The sequence below is a fragment of the Xenopus laevis genome, chromosome 9_10L (assembly GCF_017654675.1).
Source record: "Xenopus laevis strain J_2021 chromosome 9_10L, Xenopus_laevis_v10.1, whole genome shotgun sequence".
Classification (NCBI taxonomy): domain Eukaryota; kingdom Metazoa; phylum Chordata; class Amphibia; order Anura; family Pipidae; genus Xenopus; species Xenopus laevis.
Genome location: NC_054387.1, coordinates 20,511,670 through 20,539,257, shown reverse-complemented (window position 1 = coordinate 20,539,257; position 27,588 = coordinate 20,511,670). Strand labels below are relative to the sequence as shown.

The 27,588-nt window shown below is 38.4% G+C and overlaps 1 protein-coding gene across 5 annotated transcripts in view; it reads right to left on the bottom strand.

Annotated features, from left to right (window-relative positions):
* The window catches only part of kcnj16.L (potassium inwardly rectifying channel subfamily J member 16 L homeolog), a 35,301-nt gene extending 9,736 nt beyond the window's left edge, over nt 1-25,565 (bottom strand). Inside the window, exons 1-2 of one of the 5 annotated variants that reach the window (XM_018240822.2) lie at nt 25,473-25,556; nt 22,393-22,555 (exon numbers count right to left, since the gene is read on the bottom strand). The gene's annotated coding sequence lies outside the window, so the exon portion shown is untranslated. Of the gene's footprint in view, nt 1-5,160; nt 5,503-13,000; nt 13,057-22,392; nt 22,556-25,472 lie in introns of those variants that run through there. The other 4 variants (XM_018240823.2, XM_018240824.2, XM_041576581.1 and 1 more) reach the window with 4 other exon arrangements.
* Between the last annotated feature and the right edge of the window lie 2,023 nt (nt 25,566-27,588).

Below are 27,588 nucleotides of genomic sequence, written 5' to 3'. Positions count from 1 at the left end.
CTATAATAAGCAACAGACGTAAATGGTTCACTTGATTGTTCGTGATTTTATTTTTCCCTTCCATAGCGGCGCTGAGATTCCTGGGACTTAGCACGTTACAGCATTGTTTGACAGGCACTGAATTAACTGCTCCTTTTCTGAAAAGAGATTAAAAGGAATGTATCCCTAAACAAATCAAATTGCAGCAAAGGGAAATGCGTCTTTGCGCCTTTATAAGGTATTTCAACCTGTGACATGCAGCCTTAGTGTGACCCACTGAAAATAGTTTATTATAGGAAATAATGTATCCTTTAAAATACAAGAATACGGGTTTGACATCTATCATGTAGAAACTCTGAAAAACAATAATGGCATTTTATATTCTACTTATTTCCATTTCTTAACAAATAAGATGTTACCTTGCACTTGATGATATCTGAGCTACCATAAATCAATATTAATATCAACACAAATGTCTGCATCAGCATAAGGTGAATGTTATTTTTCACATGGCAGTAAACTAGAGTGAAGTATTGTGGCACTATTTATCCTACCTTAATGGACTCCCAGTGGATTTAGCCACAATGATGCATAAAGCCACAAGCTCTATGAGCCAGGGACCCATTGCCGGATTTACCGGGTAGGTGACCCTAGGCCGCACGGTCCTAGAGCCATCCTGCACAACCCCACGCGGGTGCACAAATGCGCTCCTTATAACATGCCGCCCTGCCACCCCTAATAATCTGCCGCCCTGCCACCCACATGCCGCCCTGCCACCCCTAATAATCTGCCGACCCTAGGCCTGGGCCTTTGTGGCCTCGCCACAAATCTGGGCCTGCAAGGATGCACCAAATCCGAATCCTGGATTTGGTACATCCCTAGCTATAAATAAACATAAGAGGGGTCGTTTATTATGGATAGGGCTCAAAGTTTAAAAAATTAGGTCAATCCCCCATGTTTTTTTGCACTTTGAGTCCTGCCCTTCACCTTAGTAGATTGTTCCAAGCCTCTACACTCCAAAAAAGAGAATAGAGATCGTCATTTCCCCAATGATTAAGCAGCGCTGTTTTCATGAGGAACAATAGAATTAAAATATGAGCAAAGTAGGTAAAAGGTGCATGCAAAGGAACATGATTACTCTTTACAAATATAGTGTGATACAGCAATCAAGCACTGATCCCCCACCCAGTGGCTCTGGTGCAACATGTTGCTCACTGACCCCTTTGATGTTGCTCCTAGTGGCCTCAAACCAGTTGCATATTTTTGAATTCCTGGCTTGGGGCAAGTTTTGGTTGCATAAAAACCATGTGTTCTGCCAAAGCCTCCTGTAGGCTACGAGTCCACATAGGGGGTACAAATAGTCAATCACAGCCTTTATTTGACATCCCCATAAACTCTTTTCATGCTTCATAACTCTTTTTACAATTGAAGGGTAAAAAAGGTTGAGGAACTCTTCATTAGAAGATATTATAAACAGATAGGATTATGTTCTCCCTTTAGACGTGAGGAAATTAACTTTTATTTGAAGAAGCGAAGGTGATTCTAAACATTGAGGGCTGTGAGGTATAGTATTAAGTCAACGTAAAGTTGTGGAATGCCCTGTTGGGTTATTTTTGCAATGGCAGATTATATTAATGCCTTTAAAAGTGGTTTGGATGACTTCTTGAACAAGCATAACATCCAAGTCTATTGTGATCTTAAGATCTACAATAAATATAGATATTTTTATATATAATTAAACAGTATAGGCAAATGTATCAATAGGTCTGTATATGCATTTGATACATGTGCACTAGGGTTCATTTGAAGGGATTGAACTTGATGGACTTTTGTCTTTTCAAGCTAAATTAACTATAAAACTATAAAGGGCAGGGGGAGGCAGGCTGGGCACAGGCCGCAACAGAGTCCTGTACTTACAGAATTCCCTTTTGCTGATGGAAATATCTTTGCGATACGGATCTCTTTGATATAATGTAATTCTTAACAGCTGTCTTCCATTACATGGTAAAACATTAACACTGTATTCTAACTATAGTAAACTCCCATTAGTCTATAAGGGAAATGCAGATGGAATCTAATTAGTTCTCTTTGCTCATTTATAAGTAATCTAATAAGTGACCATAGCAGATTTATCCTTAGGCCTGAAGATACACATTGTTTTAGGATAAGGTCAAGTCAGATAAGTATAGTAGGTTATACAGATATATGGATATGGATGAATTCCTAATGTAAGAACAGGAGTGTCATAATAGAGTCAGTAGATCCAGCAGCTGTTGGTTAGACCAGTATTAATTCTGAAGGATGCACAAAACCTCCACAAAATATTCCAAACTCAGTCCAATCCCTAATTGCAGGTTTGTAATATGAACAATTTAGAATTGTCTAAAGGCAAAAAGTGTGTTGCTTAGTGATCTTTATATGTTGTATTTTGGCATATGGTTTGGCTTGACCAACCTGAAAAGCCTGAAGAATTCATCATTAAAAATACTTCCTAATTAGACAGACACTGCCTTAAATATAGAAAATATGGCAGAAAAAAAGGACACCAGAAAGGGAAAATTTAGAAATGAAAATCAATGCAAGCATGTGGGAATACATTAAAGGCATAGTGTAGCTACATAACAATTAAGTAAGTATACAGGGCACGTCATAACTAAGAGTAAAAAAAGCTGAAATTAGTTAAGTAAGACTGATGGCATATATAGTTTATTTTAAAGAACTGCCTGGATCAGAGAAAGTCTGTTCCTGTATGTTGATGTATTTCTGTTGTATGATAAGCAACCATTAATTTAGCAGAAGAAAGGAAAAACATTGTCCAAAACTGATAAAAATGGCAGGATTTATTGGAAAAGCTTGTGATATGAAATACAGTAACCGGCTAATAAAAAGTCATATAGTGTTGACATATTGATCTGAGAATCCTATCAAAGTGCACATTGGGAAATCATATTGGTGTCTAGTCTCTCTACTTATAGAAGATAAATTGTAAATCTGTAGTGCAATTGGTCCTTAGACACCTTGACACACCTATAGGCATTTTTGGTATATCTAATGAATTCTTTCACCTAAACCCACATTAGAAACATCCACCAATATCCCTTATGTCAGTTATGAAAAATCCAGTGGTGGAATAAGTGGGAACAGGCTAGGATGGGGCTCCTGCAATAAATTATTTGCAGGAACGGAGTTTCCTAAAGAAATGCAGATGTTTCATGAATTAAATATCCATTGAAATAAATTTAGTCTGGGGCTATTTCTGGTGTCTACATCAGCAAAATACATCAGTATGCAATTGTCAAGGCAAAGCTGCTATAGGACAATGTTTTTGGGATACCTAGGAGGGAGATTAAACGAACAGCATGAAGAATATTAGAAAAAAAAGTCATATGCCATACTGTGAATAATGGAACATGTGAGATCATGGGTTCTGCAGGTTATTAGTTCTACAATTTTACTTACTTTATGAAAAACATCCCTTGTCCTCTATGACATCTACAAATTTGGTCTCTGTATCAAGGGTCAAAGTGAGAGTTTTCATTTCATTATTGGTGATCTCTTCAAATCCTTTTAATTTACAAATACCACCATTTAAGTATTAATGGGCTTCTGGTGGGAAAAAAGAAGAAAATTCCAGGATTTTGAATCTATACCCCTATTACTTATGTAGGGATGTGAAAAAGTGTTTTATTTTGACAGGATGTGACCTACAGTATGAGGGAGGTATTCTTCCATTACTTTTGTGATATTAGGGGATGTCCTTTTCCCTAGTCGATAAAAAGGGTAGGCTAATCATGTGCTTAGAGCTCTACCTGAGAGGCAACTGGGAGTGCTGAGGGTCCAGAGGCTGAACTAGGCTTCACTTTCTAGATTAAGCCAGGTTACCAGAACCCATGTATGGGGACCAGTTACTGATAGTCAACCCTTGTCATAGTACAACCCAAGGGTGTAAGAAATGTGTGTGTGAGGAAATGTCACAAGATTTTAAGGATTCGGTTTAAGCCCGGCCAGGCACGAGGATTTGGTCGATTCCTGCTGAAAAAGGTCAATCCTGGATTCAGTGCCTCCCTATTCTCTAGTAAATTTAAGGTATGAAGATAGAATTATGGAAAGAACAGTTATCCAGAAAACCCAGATAACTGGTCCCATACTTGTAGAACACATACTGTATATCAAATGTGGAAAAGACGTTACTTATGGAAGTTGTTCCATAGACTCGCATTATAAGGAAGGCAAAGCTAGTTCTTTTTCAGCAGAGTTATATGATTGAAGTGAGGGAATACAGGGTTATGGGAGATAGCTCATAGTACATGTTGATCCAGGGACTAGTCCGTTTGCCATTGTGTAGTCTGGAAGGAAGTTTTTCCCCCTTCTCTGAGGCAAATTAGAGTGTTTTTGCCATCATCTGGATCAACAGGTTAAAATAGAGTTAAAGGTTGAACTTGATGGACTTGTGTCTTTTTTCAATCTAATTTACGATGTTACAAGACAGCAGAATACTTTTCATATAACTTCCTATACACAAAGTACATCATCACTTCATGTTCACATGACATCCAATTTTTAAACTCTGATGGGCTTTAAAGCATAAAGTCAGAGTTATCATTATGTGGCATTATGCTGAACCTTCTCAATATTCTTCCATTTATTTTGATTACGTTTATATGGTTAGCAGTGTTTAATAACTGGACCAATATAATCAGTGAAAAGCAGCAAAGACCCATACAAGAAAGGGAAGTAAATGCTGTAATCTGTGCTATGGTAGGTACGTCCTTTATTTCACAAACAGGAAAAACTGCAGAGTAAGGGAAGCAGGTTCTCAGGCAAGCACAGCTTGGCTATACAGTCTAAGAAATCCACAAGAATCCATGGCTTATTTACACAAAATCTATGAATACTCTTAATTGAAGAAATTATGTAGACATCTGCTAGGAGCTAAAATAAAACGCAAGTGTTTATTATTCAACGCTGTTCTCAGGAATTTACCAAAAAGATGAATGCAAAAGTTTGAGAAAAGGAAATCAGATCTATATAAAGAAACAATGTACAGCAGGCTGGTGTATGTGCACTTCCTACAGAAAAATTAAAGAATGCAGAAATGTATATTTAGAGGCAGTGACCACCTGAGTCATTATTGAAGCTTACACAGAATTATATATATATATATATATTTATATCTCTCACCTGGTTCTCTGCTGGCTTGCTATATCCAGGATTGATTGTATTTTACATACAGATACCGACATGCCTCCTGTAAGCTTCCAGGCAGAATGCGGCTTGATCTTAACATTTTGATCTTAACATTTGCTGATGACATTAACCAAATTGTAATTGAAGACAAGCTGGGGGTTGGTATTTGTATGTCAGGTGTGGCTCAGGTTGTACAAGTATTTTACATATCCTGAGTGCTTATTTTATCCTGCTGCTGACTGTAAATATTATAGCTTGCCAATGCAAGCGTATTCAAGGCACAGCATTATCCAGCAGCTTGAAATTTTAGGTAAGGGCCATGCTTGTCACATTCCACCAGAAATTAAATATGAAATGCAACCTGGATTGCTGGATCTTATCTATGATTTGTGTTCTGATAAGACTGAGTCACAGACTGACTGAATAACTGTAGGTTGCAAGCAGCCAGTTGGATTAAACCTTAAAGGAGAACTTAATCCCTCAATTAAGAAAAGCCCCTACCTACTAAGCAAGATAGTCCCCCCCAGAGTCCGGAGCTTGTTTGCGCCATCTTCCAGATCTTCAGATTTTTTCATGTCCTTTTTGGCAATTCGGGTCCTCTTCTGCAATTTCCGGCACTTTTGGCACATGAGCAGTCGGTACGAACCGGAAGACTGCTCCAACTGCGCAAGTGCCAGTGCGGTGCTCTATTACAGATAAAGACTGGCGATCCAGAATATGGACCCCACAAGCTTGGGTGAGAAATATTTTAGGGACATTTTCAGACCTACTGAAGTATCCAGGAGGGGGGGGAGCAGGAATGGGGACTGTCTTGCTTAGTAGGTAGGGGCTTTCCTTAATGGGGAGTTGAGTTATCATTGAAGGAGAACTGCCACGAAAAAGAAAATGTAATATTAGCTTCATCATACTAAAAAAAAAAATTCTAAATACAGTATAACCAATTTAAAATTCTGAACTGTTTCTGAAACATTCAAGTTACTCTTTACTATCCCTCTTTCAGCATCTGTCTCTCTCCATTCTCTCTTCATGCAGGAGATTTTGAATGTTCAATCCAATATATCCTATAGGGAAGCTCCTTTTTGCCTAGAAGATGTATTAGAGCTCGCTCTAAAATTATTCAAATAATTGTTGAAATCACCAGACATCATGTCTCTCTACATGCAGAATTTGTTCCAAAGGCAGTTATTTTGCTAGATTTTGTTTGTACTGGAATCAGTTATTTTAGTGAGCTCTAATACCTCTATAAGATATATTTGATTCAACTGTTAAGGAAAATCTGACCCCCAGCTCCTGCATGAAGAGAGAATAAAGAGAGACAGATGCTGAGAGGGGGATAGTGAAGAGTAACTTGATTATTTCAGAATTTTTACCTGATTGTATTTAGAAAGTTTCTTTTTTCAGTATGATGAAGCTAATATTAAATTTTTGTTTTCATGATAGTTCCCCTTTAAGGTACGTCAGGGATGGGTCCACCCTCTATCTAGTAAATTACGTTTTTTCCAGAACTTCTGAAACCCACTGTAGATGGCCATACATGGGTCAGCCAAAGATGTCACCTCTACTGAAAGGTCAATATTCAGGGATGTTATTTTCCAGATTTTAGTTCTAGATCAGTGATCCCCAACCAGTGGCTCATGCGCAACATGTTGCAACCCCTTTGATGTTGCTCCCAGTGACCTCAAAGCTGGTGCTTATTTTTGATCTTCTGACTTTGAGCCATGTTTTGGAGGCATAAAGACAAGTGTTCTGTGAAATAGGGCCTCCTGTATACTGCCAATCCACATATGGCCAACAAATAACCAATCATATCCATTATTGGGCGCCTCAACTGTTTTTTTATAATTAAATGTGGCTGACAAGTGAAAAATGGTTGGAGACCCTTGTTCCAAATATTGAAAAAGTCATCCCCATCTAACTACAGACTGAATGGTGATTCCCTGCATAATTCTGTCATTACCTGAACAGATTAGCCAACCCAAGTGCTCTGGGATGGGATCTATTCATAAAATAATGATTTTAACTCCTTTATATAACCAAAACCACCACCCTTTATTGACTACAGCCAGGTATATCCAACTAATTCCAAGCGCTTTCAAAGTGATTGTACCTACTGTACATACGGACAGAAATATATTTTTCCAATTTTTAGGAAAAGTTATTTTGGTTGAAGTACCCTGCAGAACAAAATAATAAAACTGCAAATGCTTTTCTCTATATTTAAATATGCTTTGGTTACCATTTTGAAACTGTGCATGTGATGGTCTGTAAGGTTAACCAGACAACACTGTAGGGATAATTTTTCAAAGAGCAGTGACACTATTTTGCAGTTAATCTGCCATCCCTGTTTAATTTCCAAGAAATCTAGTTTTCTAGATTTTCTAAGTTTTGTTCTTTTTCTGTTCTGTAGCAGGTTGCCTACCATGGCCCATGATTCTACAGCAGCCATCAGGGTCAATTTAATTTGCGTGCAGGCTCCACTTGATCCCAAGCACAAGTAAAAACAGAGTCTAAAGAAAACCTGATGGAGCCATTAATCTCAGAAGCCTTTAGGTTCTCTTTCACTTGTCTATGAAGTCTCTAGACTACTTTTATATTGACTAATATCTGGCCATGGCTAGGTAACTTTAAATAAAACAATGCTTTGTCTTCTGAATGACGTTCAGAAACATTTAATATATTTTCATGTTTATGATAATTAGTCTAATCTTGTTTGATAATTGTTTATATCGTTCTCTTAAAATGCACAACGTATCTCATTAAACTGTAGCGTTAAAGAATCTATTTTGAGCATCCCGTTCATCCTCGATTTACCAGACAAGTCCCACTGGTGTTTTCAAATAAGAATATTGTTTTTCATCTTGAACATAGGAGCATGCCTGAAGTCCCAGCCAGCCTAGTCGAATCTAGCAAATTCAAATTCTTCCAAGAACATTCAGCTGGTCTCAACTTGCGCTCATTCCAGTAGCCATAATCCATCAAACCTCCTTTAATTACCCAGACAGGTTGAAAGATTCGTTTGAGATGTACTGAACTCTGAACTTGCTGTAGAAAGATATCTGTGCAGCCTAGAGGCTCATTTTCAGGTTGCATTTCTTTTATTATTTTTTTTTTGTCCACAGACATGGAATGTTTTCATTCCTAATTTTAAATGTCCAGATGTTTTCCAAGGCTCCTGTGTTTGGAGATGGGTTTAGATTCTCTTTGTTCTTTGCTTTGTGTTTTCTGCATGTCTCATTTTTTCCATAGGCGGAGATAGCATCTGTGTTGTGTCTGTGCCGGTACCTGGCGAAGCAGGTGAAGACCTAGTATTTAACCCCACACATTTTTTGGAAGTCTAATGCAGAACGAAAGACCCAGGAGATGATAAGCTCAGTAAACAGCCTAATTTAAGCACTATCGCCCAGAATACTGATATAGGATAAGGTTGCATGTAATATATCAACCTGACAATGACCCAGGTTACTTGCTGGGGCTATGATATTAGATACATAACAGAGAACAAATGTGCAAGCAATGGAATTGTTTGTGATTCCTGAAAGTACTACTGCTGAAAAACATTTACTGAACACATGGACTGAAGAACAAGTAGTTTATATAAAACACTTGCCTTACCTATGTTTGCTTCTTTAATTCTAGTGTACCATGTAAAACATTCAAAATGAAATGAAATTATTGGAAATAAAAGGGTGGAGATATGGAAAGACAAAATGATGGATGCCTATGGGTGGTTCATGCTTTTGCAAAAAAAATAAGCTAAAAAACATTTTAGAAAAAGCACATTATGTACAAAACTTTATTACACCACTGGCACGTGCACCATCTTCTTGTTTGTCAGAATGCTCTCCAGTCCTGTCATCTGAGGGAGTTTTGGTATCTGTTTCATGGACGTCACACCCAGTACAAAAAAACATGTTGCTTAAAAATACGCCATACATCTAAACAGGTTATTCAGCTTTTCTGGTTCAAGCTGTGGTTCAGGATTTAGCAGTTAAAATTCTCATTAGAGGGTTAGTCTGTGCTGGGAGCTGGCAAGCAAGTGAAGACCTAGAGGCACATTTATCAAGGGTCGAACTTTGAATTATTGTGAGTTTTCTAAAACTCCAATAAACTCCCATGAACTCGAAATTCGGCCAGTTGAAATGTATTATAAAAATCAAATTTCTTAAACTCGGGTGAATAGAATCAACCTTAAAACTCAAATCAAATTTGATAAACTCCCAAGAACTCGAAATTCGACCAATTGAAATGTATTGTAAAAATAAAAAAAATTAAACTCGGGTGAATATGATTGTATGTCAGGAAGGCTGCAAACAACTCCAAATTGATCCCTGGAATCTCCCTTTGACTTTAACAGCAATTTGACAGGTTTTAGGTGGCAAATAGTCAAATTTGAGATCTTAAAGGACCAGAGTATGATAAATCTCAAAAATCAAATTAATTTTTTTTTGAAAAACTCAAATCGAATTTGAATAACTCCCGACCATAAAAGTTTTGACCATAAAAAAATTGAAAATTCTAATTTCGAATTCAAATTTTCACTTCGACCCTTTATAAATCTGCCCTCTAGTGTTTAACTTCACACATTGTTTTGAAAGGCTAATGCAGAGACAAAGACCGAAGAGATGATAACATCAGTGAACAGCTGAATTTAAGCACTATCGGCCAAAATACTGATATAGGATAATGTTGCATGTAATATATCAACCTGCACATCTTGTACAGCTTCATTGGGCCACTGATCTGGGCAAGATTCAGCACTTTAGCAATACCTTTAGAAGAAAAAAGATGCTTATTTGGTTTATTTGCAATTTCACCTGTTCACATGAGCCATGATGTTTATATTGTTTTTTTGAGATATAGCATTGTTATTAAGGCAGGAAGTAGAAGCTATAGATGCACTGTGATAATGAATGAAAATTTGATAATTACACTTTGAAAATTGATACTTACTACTATTCAGGTGCTAATATATCACCTACAAGAGTAAGTTGCAGTGGTGCAACTATATAGGGCTAGTGCAAGGCTTTCAGAGGTTGGGAGGTCTACTAATGACGTAGATCAGCCAAAGGATGCAGGTGCACACCTGGTCTCTGAGTATCATACACGGTGCTTGGGGCATAGGAGGACGGCACCTCCACTATTCAATACAAACGAAGTACTCCAGCACACGTATTCTGCTTAAGGGTTACTACCCGTGTTTAATGTCAAGCCAAAAGGTTACAACGTTTCGGCGGCGTACCCCTTCGTCAGGTTTTGGCTTGACATTAAACACAGTTAGTAACCCTTAAGCAGAATACGTGTGAAGGTCTACTAATGACCCCAATTCCTAGCTGTTCTTGACGTGCAGCTCATAACATTAAATAAATATATGTAAACAGCTGGCTCATTAATTTTTAGTTAATCATTGATTGTTTTGCAAAGTCCTGATTAGCCTTGTTTATTATTAGATTTGCTTTGCCAAAATCTAATGTTTTTTATCCCATCTGACCTTATGTTCTGCAAGTGTCCATTTGTTGTACACTATGGACGTGTTTGTATTTTAAAGATATACAAAGCTTTCTAAAGATATGTGTTTACAGTAATTAACAAGTTTTATCTGACTATGTCAAGTGTATTAAATAAATGGATCGATACACTTTCTATCCCTCAACTATTCATTTGCAACAAAGCATGTGCTGGGAAAGGGGTATGTTCCCATTTGGAGGTGGTAGAGCAACTGAATAGTAGTTCTGTGCAGGGCTACAATTCTATAGCATTTTGGATTTAGTTCCCCTAGAAAACTCAAATGGATACTGCTTCCTTAGAAACTGTACAAATAGGAACTTGTATCACTCTCTACAATGCAAAACCTCATCCACTTCTAGTACAGAGCATCAATGGCTTCCTGTGGCCTCCAGATGTGTCCAAACTCCTGACATTTACACACAGCCACAAGAGTTATTAATAGGCAACTGCCTCGGATTCACTTTAGATACACACTATTATTTTTTTCTGGAAAGCAGAATCTTGTGTTTGTATTTTGGCTGAAAAGTTTGTAACCCTATAGCTTCCAACCAATAGCAGAAGTTTATGATGTCTACAGGACTCAATGCAGGAAGCTCTAGAGAAAACAGAGGTAAGTCTTGCTGATGTTTTATAATACCAGGGTAATCATACTGAAATGTCACTGAGCATGCTGAAGAAAGAAAAGTAAAAACACATGCCAAAAAAGTTTTTGAACAGAGATTAAAAAATAGATTGAAAGGAAATCAGACTGTGAAGACATGTTAGAGCCAGAGCAAGCTAAGTCCTTCTCATGCTGTTTTCTTACTCCACCTTTATAAAGTAATCAACCTGCTGACTATAAAAGAGTCATGTTTAACCTTTGTAGTACCATGAGAAACATGGTAACAGGTAGTAAAGAGAAGGCCAATGGCAAATGTTGGATGTTGGCTGCACCAAAAACATGCAAATAATGGTGAGTCCAGTTTTAACATCTCTGCTGTTCCACTTTCTGGCCAAGGGACTACATATTTAGATTACCAGATCACCATTTTTAACATAGACTCTAATAATACAATTCAGAATTATGCATATTCTAAATTGAAAAACAATAATTAGATACATATTTTTTACAAGTATTCTTATTAAAAGGGATAATATATACAACATTACTACTAAGCCTCAGAGGTTGGGGCAAATATTCTCCCAACATTTCAGACACAGTCTTTTAATAGGAATATGTAATGGAAAGATGCAATCTATGATATAGAATCAAATGGACATGCAGTGTGATACAAGAGACTAAAGGTTTTCAGACTTGTTCCAGAACTCTTTAATGTTCAAGTATTAAATAAAACTTAACTATGGGGGGGGTTGTGGATGCACACCTGAGGCCAATTTCAAAAAGTATAAATCCCTGTCTAAGTAATTCAAGTAAATATGCAAGTGCATGTAATTTTGAAACAGGGTTTTTTTATTACAAAGCTTTGATCATAATATTGATAAGCCACCATACCACGTCAAGGTAAAACCCCACATGGTGGTCCCTAACTTATTTATCTTTAGTCATAGTAAAAAAGGAATATTACCTCTCTGTAGTAACAATTCTTTATGTAAACATCTCCTGTGCTTTGGTTTCAAACTCTGTGCTAAATCCTCCCCCGCCAACTGCTAAGTGGCTTTTAAGAGGGAGAGACTGCCTTAACCAATGCCCATTTTAGAAAAGTAGAAGTCAGGTGTTGTAATTAAAAACAAAGTAGAGTGATGTGCAGTTGCACAATAGTGTGTATATGTGTAAGTGAAATGTGAAGGTGTGTATGGTAGTGATAAGGGAAAGTGTATGTGTATTTGGGAGTATGTATGTAAGTAAGCATAGAATGAAAGAGTGTAAAGGAGAACTAAATGAAAGACACAATAAGTGTGTGTGTACATAGAGAAGTGTCTAATGGGACGTTGGTTTTTTCACGACTAGATCCTCCCATGCCGCTAGCATTTATGGCTTTTAAGAGAGAGCGATTGCACAAACCAAGGCACAACAAGTGAGGGGGACCACCAAAAATATAAAGGGGTGGGTATGAGGGTGCAATAACCACATGAGCTTAGCCAAAGCTTCTGGCAAATACATAACTATGGGGGGGTTGTGGATGCACACCTGAGGCCAATTTCAAAAAGTATAAAGCCCTGTCTAAGTAATTCAAGTAAATATGCAAGTGCATGTAATTTTGAAACAGGGTTTTTTTGTTACAAAGTTATGATCATAATATTGATAAGCCACCATACCACGTCAAGGTAAAACCCCACATGGTGGTCCCTAACTTATTTATCTTTAGTCATAGTAAAAAAGGAATATTACCTCTCTGTAGTAACAATTCTTTATGTAAACATCTCCTGTGCTTTGGTTTCAAACTCTGTGCTAAATCCTCCCCCGCCAACTGCTAAGCGGCTTTTAAGAGGGAGAGACTGCCTTAACCAACGCCCATTTTAGAAAAGTAGAAGTCAGGTGTTGTAATTAAAAACAAAGTAGAGTGATGCGTGCAGTTGCACAATAGTGTGTATATGTGTAAGTGAAATGTGAAGGTGTGTATGGTAGTGGTGAGGGAAAGTGTGTGTGTATTTGGGAGTATGTATGTAAGTAAGCATAGAATGAAAGAGTGTAAAGGAGAACTAAATGAAAGACACAATAAGTGTGTGTGTACATAGAGAAGTGTCTAATGGGACGTTGGTTTTTTCACAGCTAGATCCTCCCATGCCGCTAGCATTTATGGCTTTTAAGAGAGAGCGATTGCACAAACCAAGGCACAACAAGTGAGGGGGACCACCACAAATGTTTACTTACATACATACTCCCAAATACACATACACTTTCCCTTATCACTACCATACACACCTTCACATTTCACTTACACATGTATACACACTATTGTGCAACTGCACATATCACTCTACTTTGTTTTTAATTACAACACCTGACTTCTACTTTTCTAAAATGGGCGTTGGTTAAGGCAGTCTCTCCCTCTTAAAAGCCGCTCAGCAGTTGGCGGGGGAGGATTTAGCACAGAGTTTGAAACCAAAGCACAGCAGATGTTTACATAAAGAATTGTTACTACAGAGTAGGGATGTAGCGAACTGTTCGCCGGCGAACTAGTTCGCGCGAACTTCGACTGTTCGCGTCCGCCGCAAGTTCGCGAACGTCGCGCGACGTTCGCGTCAAAATCGTTCGACCATTCGGTCGCTAAAATCGAACGATTTTCGTTCGATTCGAACGAAAATCGTTCGATCGAACGATTAAAATCCTTCGATCGTTCGAATCGAACGATTTTCGGATGTTCGAAGTTCGCGAACAGTTCGTGAACTGTTCGCATTTTTTGCCGGTGTTCGCGAACGGCGTTCGCGAACACATACTCGGCGGTTCGCTACATCCCTACTACAGAGAGGTAATATTCCTTTTTTACTATGACTAAAGATAAATAAGTTAGGGACCACCATGTGGGGTTTTACCTTGACGTGGTATGGTGGCTTATCAATATTATGATCATAACTTTGTAACAAAAAACCCTGTTTCAAAATTACATGCACTTGCATATTTACTTGAATTACTTAGACAGGGCGTTATACTTTTTGAAATTGGCCTCAGGTGTGCATCCACAACCCCCCCATAGTTAAATAAAACTTAACTCACAACAAGGTTACAGATAGTATATTAACATATTACTCTGACAGTCAACATTCTATAGTCACAGGAGTAACAAATAACCATTTAGCCACAAGGTGTAATCGAATGATGGCCGGGAATCTGTGTATTAGGCTTTACTTTCCATTGTTACATAATACTTTAGATCAGAAAGAATCTCTGGCCCTTAAATAAAGAATTTATTTTAACTGCCATTCCAATCCACATGGGGCATCATTAGGTTGCTATTCTTTTTTCCAGAAAAAAACAAGGAAGCGTGCCTCTGGGTTTATTGCCATAGTCTAGGTACTGTGGTGAGTCAGATGTAATCTTGGAACCACATGAAATACAATAACAAGTACCTTTGTGGGCACACAATAGACATTCTTGCTTTTGAATTCAAATAATGGCTTGCATTTAATGGAACATCTATATACAGGATACCACAATTATTTAAAAGGTCTGATTTTTGAGAAAGCCCAACCCTTTGACAGAAAGGAGTATTCACATTGTTAAAAAGGATTTGTGTTATTACTTAAAAAATCCTATTTTTCTGACCTACTGGTGCTTTACAAATATGTGCATTTAAAAGATTTGTGTCTGCCAGCTTAAGTAATCAGGTTTTTGAAGTAACACTGATAACATAATTTTGTTAGGGTTGCACATTTTGCTGTTGTGAGGGCCATCTGATTTCCTACTTATTATTGTTGTGTATGGAACCCCTGAGCAACAGAGTTCCCGGATAAAGCACCATGCTATTTAATATACTCAGGATTTGGATTTGTATGGTGCAGAGATAACTGTATAAGGAAGTAACTAAGAGAATACATTTTAGAAGTCCAAACCTTGGCAGTATAAGGGCACCTCGGCAATATTTTAATTGGGTGAGAGAAGGATATGGAAAATGCTAAGTAACAATTATACATGTCAGAATATTTTCCTTATAAGCAATTAAAGAAGTTGCAAAGCAAATCTATTGTGGGGTGATAGAGAAGATAGCGGTGAAGTGGGTAAGAAAAAATGTGCATTTAAAGCATTCAAGTTAACTGTGACACCTGAAACTTTTTTAGACACAAGCTTGCAAAAAGCTTATAGTTTGCAAAAAGGCACACAAGGCAAAATAGATAATGAAAAGGCCATTGCGGAGTTAAATGAATCCATAATTATCTTTTAAATATGGAAAAAGTAGAACAATTAGGCAAGTAGGGGTCGGATCCTAAATATAAGAGGATGGTAAATTGGTTAATAAGCGGGGGAAAAGCAGAGATTCTGAACTGACTCAGGACGAAATTCAAAAAACACTTTACCAGGTAAAGGTAAATAAAGGTCCAGAACTGTATGGTATTCATTCCAGGGTACTAAAAAAGCCCAACTTTGTGACTGCCAAAAAACAAATACTTAAAGGGCATGTATGTTTTTTAATGAAAAAGAAACCTATCTCCGATATACTTCAATTAAAAAATGTGAAACCTGACTGTATGCAGTGAAATTCTCCCTTCATTTACTGCTGTGGGTAAGAATTGTCAGACGGTCCCTAACTGCTCTGCAGGGAAACAATCATACTTATGAACAGCAGCAAAAAAGGGATCCCATTCTCAGCCTGAAACCTATAAGCCTTTTAATCTATATTGGTCATTGACTGGAACAAACACGGATCCCCAAATCCTACAGTTTCAATCAAATGTTTAGGTAGGTATGACATAACAATACCGGCAGCATACCCAAACAGATGGGAAAGTGGTAACAGCCTAGTTCCTAATCAATCACAATGTGAATCTGAGCTAAGCAGATCATCATTCCCATAACTTATCGCATTATTCTTCTTTGCAAGACTTCATGGGACACATTGCCTAAAAACTCTGGAGTAGAAAACACTGCTGTGCCCCTCCTCTGCTCCACATCTGTACATATTAACATGGCTGCGCAGGGTCAAGCTGGCAAGATGACCTTCCAAACCTTTCATCTACCCAGCCCACTTACACCACTCCTAGAGATACCAAAAATAGCATGAACAAAATATAACATAGGAGAAAGTATAAAGCCCCACATGGAATGTTTGAAAACACCAAAAGCTGTGCTACCTGCCATGCCATCTACTTCCCATGAGTAATAAGTAAGTGGGAGCCAACAACCAAAATAGCTCCATCCAGAGATCCTTGACTAAGGAGATCATCACCATCATTGGCATGCTTAAAACTGGGGGATAGTGACAATTAAATTTGGTTCCCCTGAAGAGACATCCTCCCAATGGTTGTTGCAAAAAAAGAGAGCGGATATGTGACATGTTACTCATTCCTAGCGCCAGAAATGGCTATCGTTTCCATTTCTCCCTTTCCATACACCTTACTGTTCCATTATTTTTCTACTTTTACTACCCTTCATTAACCCAACCACAGTCAGTATTCTTAATTTTTATTAATTTGCTCTGGGCCCCAGGACTGGAAATGCCCCATGAGGGCAAATATAGAGCTGATTTTAGACAGAAAATCCTCACATGTTTTTGAGCCTGAAATCTGCTCTGTGTGAAAAATCCAATGTGTGCCATAGACCTGAATTGTTCAAATATTCTATGCTAGTTAATACAAGCAGAATTTTCTCTAGGAACAAAAACTGATTTTTTTTTTCAGCTAATACAATATGTACCGGTCTTTGTGTTTACCAGTCAGAAAAATGACACAATTGTAATAAATGTCATTTCAATTGGCATTCAGGGACATTCTAACAATGATTCCCACTCACCGTAAACGTTGACAGTACTGATAAGAAAATACCTTAACTTGTTTTTCCTTTGTATAAAACAGTGAAGAAGTTATAACTGGATGGAACTGGTCAATGCTGGTTTTGCTGGTTTAGAAAAATGCTTAGAATGCCAATGGGCATGTATAAGACTTAAGGCAAGGGCAGGGTGTTCAAAAATTATTCTTAGTTGCAATGAGCTGAGCTCTGAAAACTCTGACTCAAACCTTCCAACATTAGTTACAAACCATTAAATGGGAGTCGTACTGTGGGTCCAGGGCCCTTGCCCCCTCAGGGGCCGCCCAAGCAGTACCCAATGCCGCAAGTCTCCCCTTGCACAATTTTAACTTCTGGCCTTAGTGACTGCAATGGGGAAGGTCAGGGGGAGAGTGGCGAACATACATCTTTGGCAGAGTGCGGGTCGGCGGAGCCCACCAGATTTTTTCCCAGTATCCCATCGGCCCAGTCTGGCCCTGTTTATACACCTTTCATTTTGGTGGTTGTCTCATCCATCCCTTCTGTATCATTTTTGTCATATGTTTACATATCCTGATTTAGACAAAATAAATATAGATATCTGAATACTTGTATTGTAGTAGTAACATGGGCATACCACAAACAGTCACAGATATGAGATCTATTATCCATAAACCCTAAATAGAAACCTTCTATCCAGAAAGCTCTAAAATATAGCATTATCCCATAGATTCTTATTTAAAAAGCTATTTTTGACGCATTTACTTTGCTTGTAAGAAAAAGATAGATATAATATAAGTAAAACAGACTTTTTGAGCTACCAGAACCTATTGCGAGCAAAGCAATTTATAATTTTTTGTCATAGCGTTAATGTATGGTTCTCCACATTGTGAAAGATTCCCTTATGTGGAATATATCAGTTCCCCCGCAAGCATTCCAGATAAGAGATCCCATGCCTGTATTCAGAACTGGGCACAAAGATTCAGCAACAAAACAAGATGGCATAGACCCACAAATAAAGGCTGTTTTCTATTTTCTCAGATAGATGCCCACAAGGGGGCTCCATGCAGTGGATTGGGGGAGTAATCTGAAGGTCAGTCTTGATAAATTTTGAATGCATATTTCCTAACTTCTGTAGCTATCTAGTAGCTAGGGTCTGGCATAGCAATCAGGCAGCAGTAGGACTACATTTTATAATCCAAGTTTTTTAAATGATTTCCTTTTTATACTTGAGCCAAACTATTATATAATTAATCCTTATTGGAAGCAAAATCAGCCTATTGGGTTTATTTATGTTTTCCATAATTTTCTAGTAGACTTAAAAGTTCTGCTATCCAGAAACCCCCAGGTCCTGAGTATTATGGATAACAGGTCCCATACTTGTACTTGGAATTCTAGTTTGGTCATTGCTACTCATCTGGAAGTTTATTTAGCCTTGGCTTTACCACCTCTAAAGAGATGATGCTAGGTTTTAGGAGGGTCCAATTTGACATTGTGGCCAGTATTCAAAGATAGGAAACGCTGTGTGATGCTATGGAACTTTGTGTGTTGTAATCATAAAGAGGTGGTCTAACTTTGACAGGTCCTCCTGAAGGTCCCTTTCTGTTTTTACATGAATGCTGTACATAAAGGTGCTCAACAACTCTTATAAACTTCATCTGTTAATGAGAACTCATACATTATAATTCAGAGTACTTTCACTTCTGTATCAGTAAAGCTATAAGTCTATTTGTTACTGAAAGCACTGAGTTGTCCCTGGGCCAAATCTGTCATATTGTATTTTCCACAGCTCTTAAAAAGCCATTTTCATGTAACCTAGAATCTTATCACTTTCTCTGGATAACAAGACCTTTTCTGTATTGCATCACAGCCAATTTAGGGAATGGAAACATATTGAAGCCAGTTATAATATCAAAATCAAGACCCATATTTGATATCTCTGTACCACTTGTGCACAGTAGTGATATTGTTCTAATATCCAACACGCTATCAAGCTACACCTACTTTATCTGCCTTGGACATGTTCCATGTGTATGGAGATATCTACATGAAAAGAGAGTTTGCTCTAAACAGAATTATCGTCTTGTAGTTTTCCTGTGTTTAAGCAAATTGGCCTTGGTGTCTAAATGTAGTGATTTCATTTGTTGGCAAAAAAGGGGAGCGTGGATCATATTTTAGCCAGAGAAGTACAGCAAGATCATGTTATACATAATAGAGAGTCATACTGGAATGTATTTTGCTAAATATAAAACCGAAAAATGCCAGGAGCTGATGAACATGCAACAGAATAATGTGACTTCCCAAAGCATTACAGACTTAAAGAGAAAATATACCCTAGGCCTCCACATTACATTTTTTATTATATTGCAACATAATGACATAACGGTTGGCGGTGCAGCAGTAGCAGCAGTGGCCTCCCTGGACCCCGGGTAGTCCTCCAAAACCAATATATCAGTTTTGGTTTACTCTACAAATCCCATCTGGGTAACTGACTCTGTCTCCAGAAGGCTACCAGCATTGTCAGGGATATCACCCACGCACATGATCTCTTTACCCTCCTATTATCCTGTAAAAGATCCCGCAGTATTCAAGTGCTGACTTCCAGAATGCAAAACAGTCTATTTCCACAAGCCATCGGGTATCTCAACTCCCAAGGACTGAACTGAATATATTCATAAGGAACTGAAATGTCCACTTTGCCCAGTGTACTAGAGTTGTTGTATAGCACCGGGGGGCTGTGGAAGAACGCCATTTCGTTTATACTATGTACTGTATTTACTGTATATGGCTGAAATGACAAAAAATCCACTTGACTTGATTTGACTTAATAACATAATAACATTCACATCTGGTGTTGATAGACGTACATAAATAGTTTGAAGAATTTTTTAGTGTCAGAATTACTTTAAGGCTTGCCTAGGTATAATTAGGTAGGGATCTGAACAACGATCTCCTAATTTCCTTGTCATTCATTTGGGGAGAAATATCTCAATAATGACATTGGTGTTTTGCAGGCTGGCTCTACTGAAAGAGGTAACTGGTATGTACTGGATTCCTGAGCTGTTTCCAGGGGCCAGACGGTAATAAATGCTGCATCTGTTATAGGTGCAAAGTTTGGCCAGGTGTCCTAACCAGAAGTAGATCCAATTGACCAGTAAATGCTACCTGCTGATTCGTTACTTAGGTTTACTAGACCTGAAGCAAACTTTGCATATATTGTTACATTGCTGAGTTGCTCAATGACAAAAGAAGGGCAAGATGGCAAGAGAAAAGGCAGTGTATTTAGTATTGCTCAAACTGCAGCCAATTGTTTTTAAAGTGCTGCTTCAAGTACTTAGTCTAAAGAGGTACATGTTGGAACATTCTGTTGTGTAAAATGATAGGGCCTCCAATTGTCTGTTTTGCCCAATGCACCACTGCAAAGATATAGACTAGCACAGTACTGGACCACAGAATTAACACGTATCTAAGTAAACATGTGGGGGCACATTTACTTAGGGTCGAATATCGAGGGTTAATTAACAGTACTTCGACTATCGAATGGTCGAATAGTCGAACGATTTTTAGTTTGAATCGTTCGATTCAAAGTCGAAGGTCGAAGTAGCCAAAAAAACACTTTGAAATTCAAAGTATTTTTCCTCTATTCCTTCACTCGAGCTAAGTAAATGTGCCCCGTGGTGCAGGTGCTCTTGCCTTAATCTTTTAATAGAAAGTGGACATGTCCTTAAACCTACAAGACCTACAGGTACGATCACAACAAGAAAAGATGAACCTACTATAGGTTCAATCCACTACATTTTTTCACTTTGCACTCTGCCCAGCTGCATGTCTGTGCACTCAAAGACAGATTGCAGAGACCTGTTTAAAAACAGTGCTGTGTACATTTGACAGCACTGTATTGATAATTAGCGGCATATACATGTCCACCCCCTACCCATCCCCTGTAAGGGTATGGGAACCCTTATCTGGAAAGCTGTTATTCAGGAATCTCAGAATTACTGGAAGGCCCTCTCCCATTATAAACAAATACATTTAATTTTTTTAATGATTTACTTTTTCCCAATCACAATGGGATAGTACCTTGTACTTAATGGTAACTAGGCTGCACACATTCCTATTGGTGGCAAAATCATCCTATTGGGTTTATCAAATGTTCAAATGATTTGTCAACATGGAGATATATATTACAGCAATATCCCTTATACGTTCTGGATAACAGATCCTATACATGTGCTTATTGCTTGCCCTATCCCTTATGGTAAAAATAGGACTGCCTTGTGCCTGCCAATGCTGCCCTCGGAACCTCATGCCTAATTTCTCCATCCAGTGTGAGAAGCAGCCAGACCCCAGACTATCAGATTTTCTGAATGAGCACTAAGGGACTTGCTTTTCTTTTACTGTTAGCTTTCCAAAATCACTTCCTGCAACAAGACATGCAATGAACTGCTATAAACATATAACACACATAAAAAAAGGCATAAACCATGTCCTTTTCTGTTAGGTATAAGTTACCCCTAAAAAAGATCTGATTGAAAACTTGGCTCCATAGCTCCTCAGAATTGGAGAACTTTCACACAGTAGAATGTGCATGTTTGACAAATGGAAGCCAGTATTTCTCGAGCTGTGCATAATCATTTAAGACAAGTGAGTGTATCCAACATCCAACAACTGACATTTACAATGGGGCTAATATGGCATTGGTGAATTTCTTTCAACTGATTTTGATTAGTTGATTCTGAACCAAAGGTATCAATTATTATTATGCTTATATCGCGCCATCAGATTCAGCTGAGTTTTATTGAGATTATACATCATAACATTAGTCCCTCCCTAGTGGAGCTTACTATCAAAGGTCCCTATCACATTCACACACGCTATGGTTCATTTTGGGGCCAATTAGAAAGGATCATACACAAGTCACTGCAGTTTACCAGATGGAGAAAACCAAGTCCAACAAATATTAGGCACAAGGAAGATTCTTTTACTTGTCACACAGTAGTTATCCAGAAAGTTGAGTTATTGAAAAGGCATCTCCCATAGACTCCATTTTATCCAATTGAGAAACTGAGATATAATTAATCCTTGTTGGAACACAAGCCTATTGGGTTTATTTAATATTTAAATTATTTTCTAGTAGAGTAAAGGTATGAAGATCCAAACTATGGAAAGATCCGTTGTCTGAGAAAACCCCAGGTCACAAGCATTCTGGATAACAGGTCCCATGCCTGTATTGGACACTCCCCTAAAAGCACACACATGTACAGAACTGTATATGTCGATAAAGCATAAAGGGTATCCAACTGACACGCTCATTGCATCCAAGCATGCATTAAAAATAAGTCATAGTATGACATAAAACTCACGCGCAAGTCTTGAGCTGTATACAGATATCACAAAGGGAAAACCAGCCTTGCCATTTTATTTTGCCCCCAGTCCAGACAATGTTCCGTCTAAGAAACTTGCAGAGTTATTTTGTGAAAGCCTTCTCCACTGGTACAGATTCTTGTCTACTTCCTAGAAACACAACTGCAGAATTCAGTAGAGGTTAAGGAAGAATGCTCTCAAGTAAGACAAATATTTGTGATCACCTGATACCATCTCAAATTGCATAGCTCAACTCAAAGTACAACAATGGTAACTGAGTGTGAGAAAATGTGTTTGTACATTAACCCTAGTGCTGACCTTTCAGCAACACTAAGGGCTGGGCTGAGTCCATTAGGGCTCTTACTGACGAGCGGTTGAAGCTGCGCTCCCCATTCCGTTTTTCTGCATTCAGCAGTAGGGGAGCGCAGGAGTAGACGCATTTAGCTTTTTCCAATGGGGCTGTACTCACACAGGCGCGTGTAGGCGCCGAACGCAGGTTGAGATGCAGCCCTATTGAAAAAAGCTAAATGCGTCTATTCCTGCGCTCCCCTGCGGCTGAACGCAGAAAAAAGGAATGCAGCGGAGCGCAGCTTCAACCGCTCGTCAGTAAGAGACCTTAGAACATGCATTTATTATTCATTTACACCGCATATTGAAAATAAATCAATAGGAAATCATTTGGAATTGTTAAAGATTTTAATTCAATTGAAATAAATTCTTACTTGATATCTGAGTGTATTTATTTTGTGCATGTTTATTACATAAAATATTGATGTCTGTCCCTAGAGATATCCGACCATTTCAAAACCAGGCAGGCTGTCGGTCGTGGTGAATAGCAGACTGCTTTACCAGAACAACTTTGCAAGTGAACAATCAAAAGGAAAAAGTGAGGCGCACGTATAAAATCAGTGGTACACATGTATCAAATAAATAGTCAGCATATTAAGTATTACAGTCCAGATCAGTAGCCCAACGAGTTTCATCGTTGACGAAACACGTTAAGCTACTGATGTAGACTCAGGATCGGACTGGGCCAGCGGGACACCGGGAAAAAACCAACACCCTGCTCTGCTTCTTCCTGCTGCAACCTCCCATCTTTGGGTCAGTCGCAGTGAAAACACAGTGAGATGCGATCCGTTTAGGGGGAGGCTGGAAGGGGGCCCTAGGACAGTAGCCCCGCTGGGCCATGGGACACCCAATCCGACCCTGCCTGTACTGTAAAACTTGATACACTGACTGTACTGCAGACATTTTATGGTAAAATACTTTTTATTCAATACATTTTTACCACTGATTTTACACTATGAGAGCACACCCCTCTTTTTCCTTTTGGTTGTTCACAGATATAACTATTGAGATACCAAAAGGTTCTGCTAACAACACACTTTTTGGTTTAGCACCCTTTTTGGATTTTATTTTTTATCAACTTTGTAAGCTTACAAGAGAGACTTCAAAAGGAATTACTGGTGGTGACTACTATTGTAACAACTAACTGGTTGTAGTTAGTTATTCTGCCTAATGTAAGGCGATATCGGGGAAACCTGAATCATACAGCCATGTTGGCTTTCAAACTGTTTAGGTACCACAATGTGTCATGGCAGAATCCCAATTTCATAAACAAGCATAAAATGCACAAATGATAATAAACTGAGAGTTTATTTCTACTAAACTAGCTTTCACCACCATATGGGCTGGACTGGCCGTTTGAGCAGCAGGAAATGAAAGAGACAAGTTGGTGGAGTTTGCACTGGGGCCTATTTGCCTTTAAATACGGGGTTAAGTATATTATATAGTCATTTGTTGACTACCATGGTATGATTTACAGATACTGATTTATGTGTTTTAGAAGTGCTAGCGTTGGAATCAGTCCTTTCACCTAGAAAAGTTTCAGCAACTAAAGCAGCACACAAAAAACAGGGAGGGGAAAAACAAATAACATTCAACCTATTCAACTAGTATACTGCAATACCAGTCTTTGTTTGTTTCCCCCCTCCTTGGTACATGTTTAGGCCCTGTGTGCCTAAACACATGTTTTTTTTTAGGATTCTTTTATATGTACAGATCGAATAGTTATAACCTGCACCTGTCATTATATTATTGGCCAATAAGAGGGACAACTAGTAATTATTTTACTGCATTAAAGTAGTCATACCTACATTTAGAGATGAGACACACCTTACACATTTCCCAGCCTTAAATCACATAGGCTCCATGTTCTAAGTCTTTGGGAACAAATGCTATAGGACTGCTTTTTAAGATGCAGATTAAATTGCAGGTTCAGAAAATCCAATGAATTAATGACCAGAAGTGGTTTCCTCAACCCTGGTTGTCAGCCTCTCCTGTTCTTGTACAGGTTATCCATTATCCGGAAACCCTTTTCCAGAAAGTTCAGAATTATGGAAAGGCTGTCTCCCATAGACTCAGTTTTATCCAAAAAATCCAAATTTTTAAAAATGATTGCCTTTTTCTCTGTAATAATAAAACAGTAGTGTGTACTTGATCCAAACTAAGATATAATTAAACCCAATGGGAAGAAAACAACCAATTGGGTTTATTTTATGTTTACATTATTTTGTAGACTTAAGGTATGAAAATCCAAATTACTGAAACATCTGTTATCCGTAAAACCCCAGGTCCCAAGCATTCTAGGAAAATCCCTATAACTATGGCTCTGTGCAAAATGCACGAAGTATACCATTTACTGTATCATCCGTTTTGCAGACTATATTGTGTGTGAATGTGATAGGGACCTTAGACTGTAAGCTCCACTGGGGTCGGGGGTGAAGCGAACTGTTGATGTTCTCTATAAAGGACTGTGTATTTGCTGGCATATAAGGATATTCAAAATAAATAGCTGAGCCTTCAGTCCTCGACCTGCCAATGGGTGCCCAGCCAAAATGCTCTTTTCTTTCAAATGTTTGTGCTAAGTTGCATTTTTTTTAAATTATCATTATTGAAACACAGATATTTGTAACATTCACATAAATACACTATGACATGTTTAGCAATGTGCAGAATAATGAAGACATTTTCAAAATAAGGCAACAATCCTGCTGAATGGGATTTGTAAGCGACTTACCTTGGTTCTTTCCTGCTTTGCATGCATATCACACTGACTGCTGCACTAGCTACACTAAGGAAAATAAGTAATGCACCAAGAAGTTAGGCATGAAGAATTCAAGTTAAATATTTACCCTTGTTCCTCGTAATGATCTGACCCATACAATCTATGTGTAAAATGTCTGGCATCTCAGTGGCTCTCTCAGTTTTATGTTCCAGTAGGAAGCTGGATGCACACAGTTACTTTTTGTGCTGTAATGGTTTTATGCCTTTTTATTGCAACCTGGAGCTGTATAATAACAAGATACTATAATTAAGAGCCATTGCTTTAATTTAGGCTTGGAGGGAAATTGTAATAGGTGGCAGTGATGTTTAACTAGGGGAGGAGGCTAGTTCAGCCTGTGGAAGAACACAATGGAATTATTGCCACCGGTCTATTTACTAACGGAATTAAGTTTTTTTTCCACCATTGTTTTCCATTTGTTTTCTCACAATGTGTAGAAATGTGTAATCCTACTGACTCAGGTTTTCTTGATATCATGAGAGGTCTGCTCTGTCTTTCTATGCTAAGAATCTTGGAATTCTGCAGTTCTGCAATATCTCCTTCTGCTAAGAACAAAAACACTACAATTTGCCTGAAGAAGTTATATGTTAGATCAGTGTCTCATGAGCCACATTTTGCTCTCTGACCCCCTTGGATGCTGCTCCCAGTGGCCTCACAGCAGGTACTTAAAGGGGTTGTTCACCTTCCATGACTTCCTGGCTCTGAGGCAAGTATTGGATGCATAAAAAACAGGTGTTCTGCAAAACAAAACCTCCTGTAGGCTATCAGTCTATATACCAAAGCCCTTACTTGGCATCCCGTGGAACTATTTTCATGATTGTGCTGTTCCTCAACTCTTTTTGCATTTTAATGTGGCTCATGGGTAAAAAAAGGTTGGGGACCCCAGTGTTAGATTATTCCATTAACTACCATGACTGCAATCAAGTTGTGTTGTCAAGTAAGGTTTGGAGAGGAACAACTGGCATCAGATGGCAGTACTGCCTCACAACATGGCATTAATTTATCTTAATAAGTTAGGCTCTGCTGTTGTAGGTGTCAGAAGGTTTCAGCTCAAGCTCCCATTGAAGGTTGAACCTTCTGTGAGAACCCCATTTAACCGTATTTCTAGCAATATAATATAGAATAGCCACACAAATCCCAGTCTATTTGATGTTCTTGCTTGGCTTCCAGGAGTATGTACAAGAGCTACAGTAATAGGCATCCTCCCAGAATCTCACCTTCCGGCTGAGCCCCTCCAGCTTCTCTAGGGGGAGATTACAAACCAAGTACATAGGTACCCCTTAAACCCGAAAAAAACAGATTTCCTGACACTTATTATGATCCCAAAGGGGCATGATGGCAACTATTCAGTATCAATATAACTTTATGGAATCTAGCAGGTATTGCGGGGCCTCTACCTAGAGCAGTGATCCTCAAACAGTGGCTTGCAAGCAACATGTTGCTTGGGGGCCCATTCACCAAGCTCGAGTGATGGATTTGAAGTAAAAAAACTGCGAATTCGAAGTGTTTTTTTGGCTACTTCGACCATCAAATGGGCTACTTCGACCTTCGACTACGACTTCGACTTCGAATCGAAGGATTCGAACTGAAAATCGTTCGACTATTCTACCATTCTTTAGTCGAAGTACTGTCTCTTTAAGAAAAAACTTCGACCCCCTAGTTCGCCACCTAAAAGCTACCGAACCCAATGTTAGCCTATGGGGAAGGTCCCCATAGGCTTGTCTAAGTTTTTTTGGTCGAATGATAATCCTTCGATTGTTGGATTAAAATCCTTTGAATCGTTCGATCGAACTTTTTTGCGCAAAATTCTTCGACTTCGATATTCAAAGTCGAAGGATTTTCATTCCCAGTCGAATATCGAGGGTTAATTAACCCTCGATATTCGACCCTTGATGAATTTGCCCCTTGATGTTTGAGTGAGCAAAGTATAAAGCCACTAACAAGCTATTAAAAAGAATAACTAGTTTAAAATGATGTTTCATAAACCTTATAAGTTTTTCACATGCTATTTTAAAGGATCATTGTGCTATTATAAAGTAACTGCTACAGATCAATTTGTCAAAATGAGCTC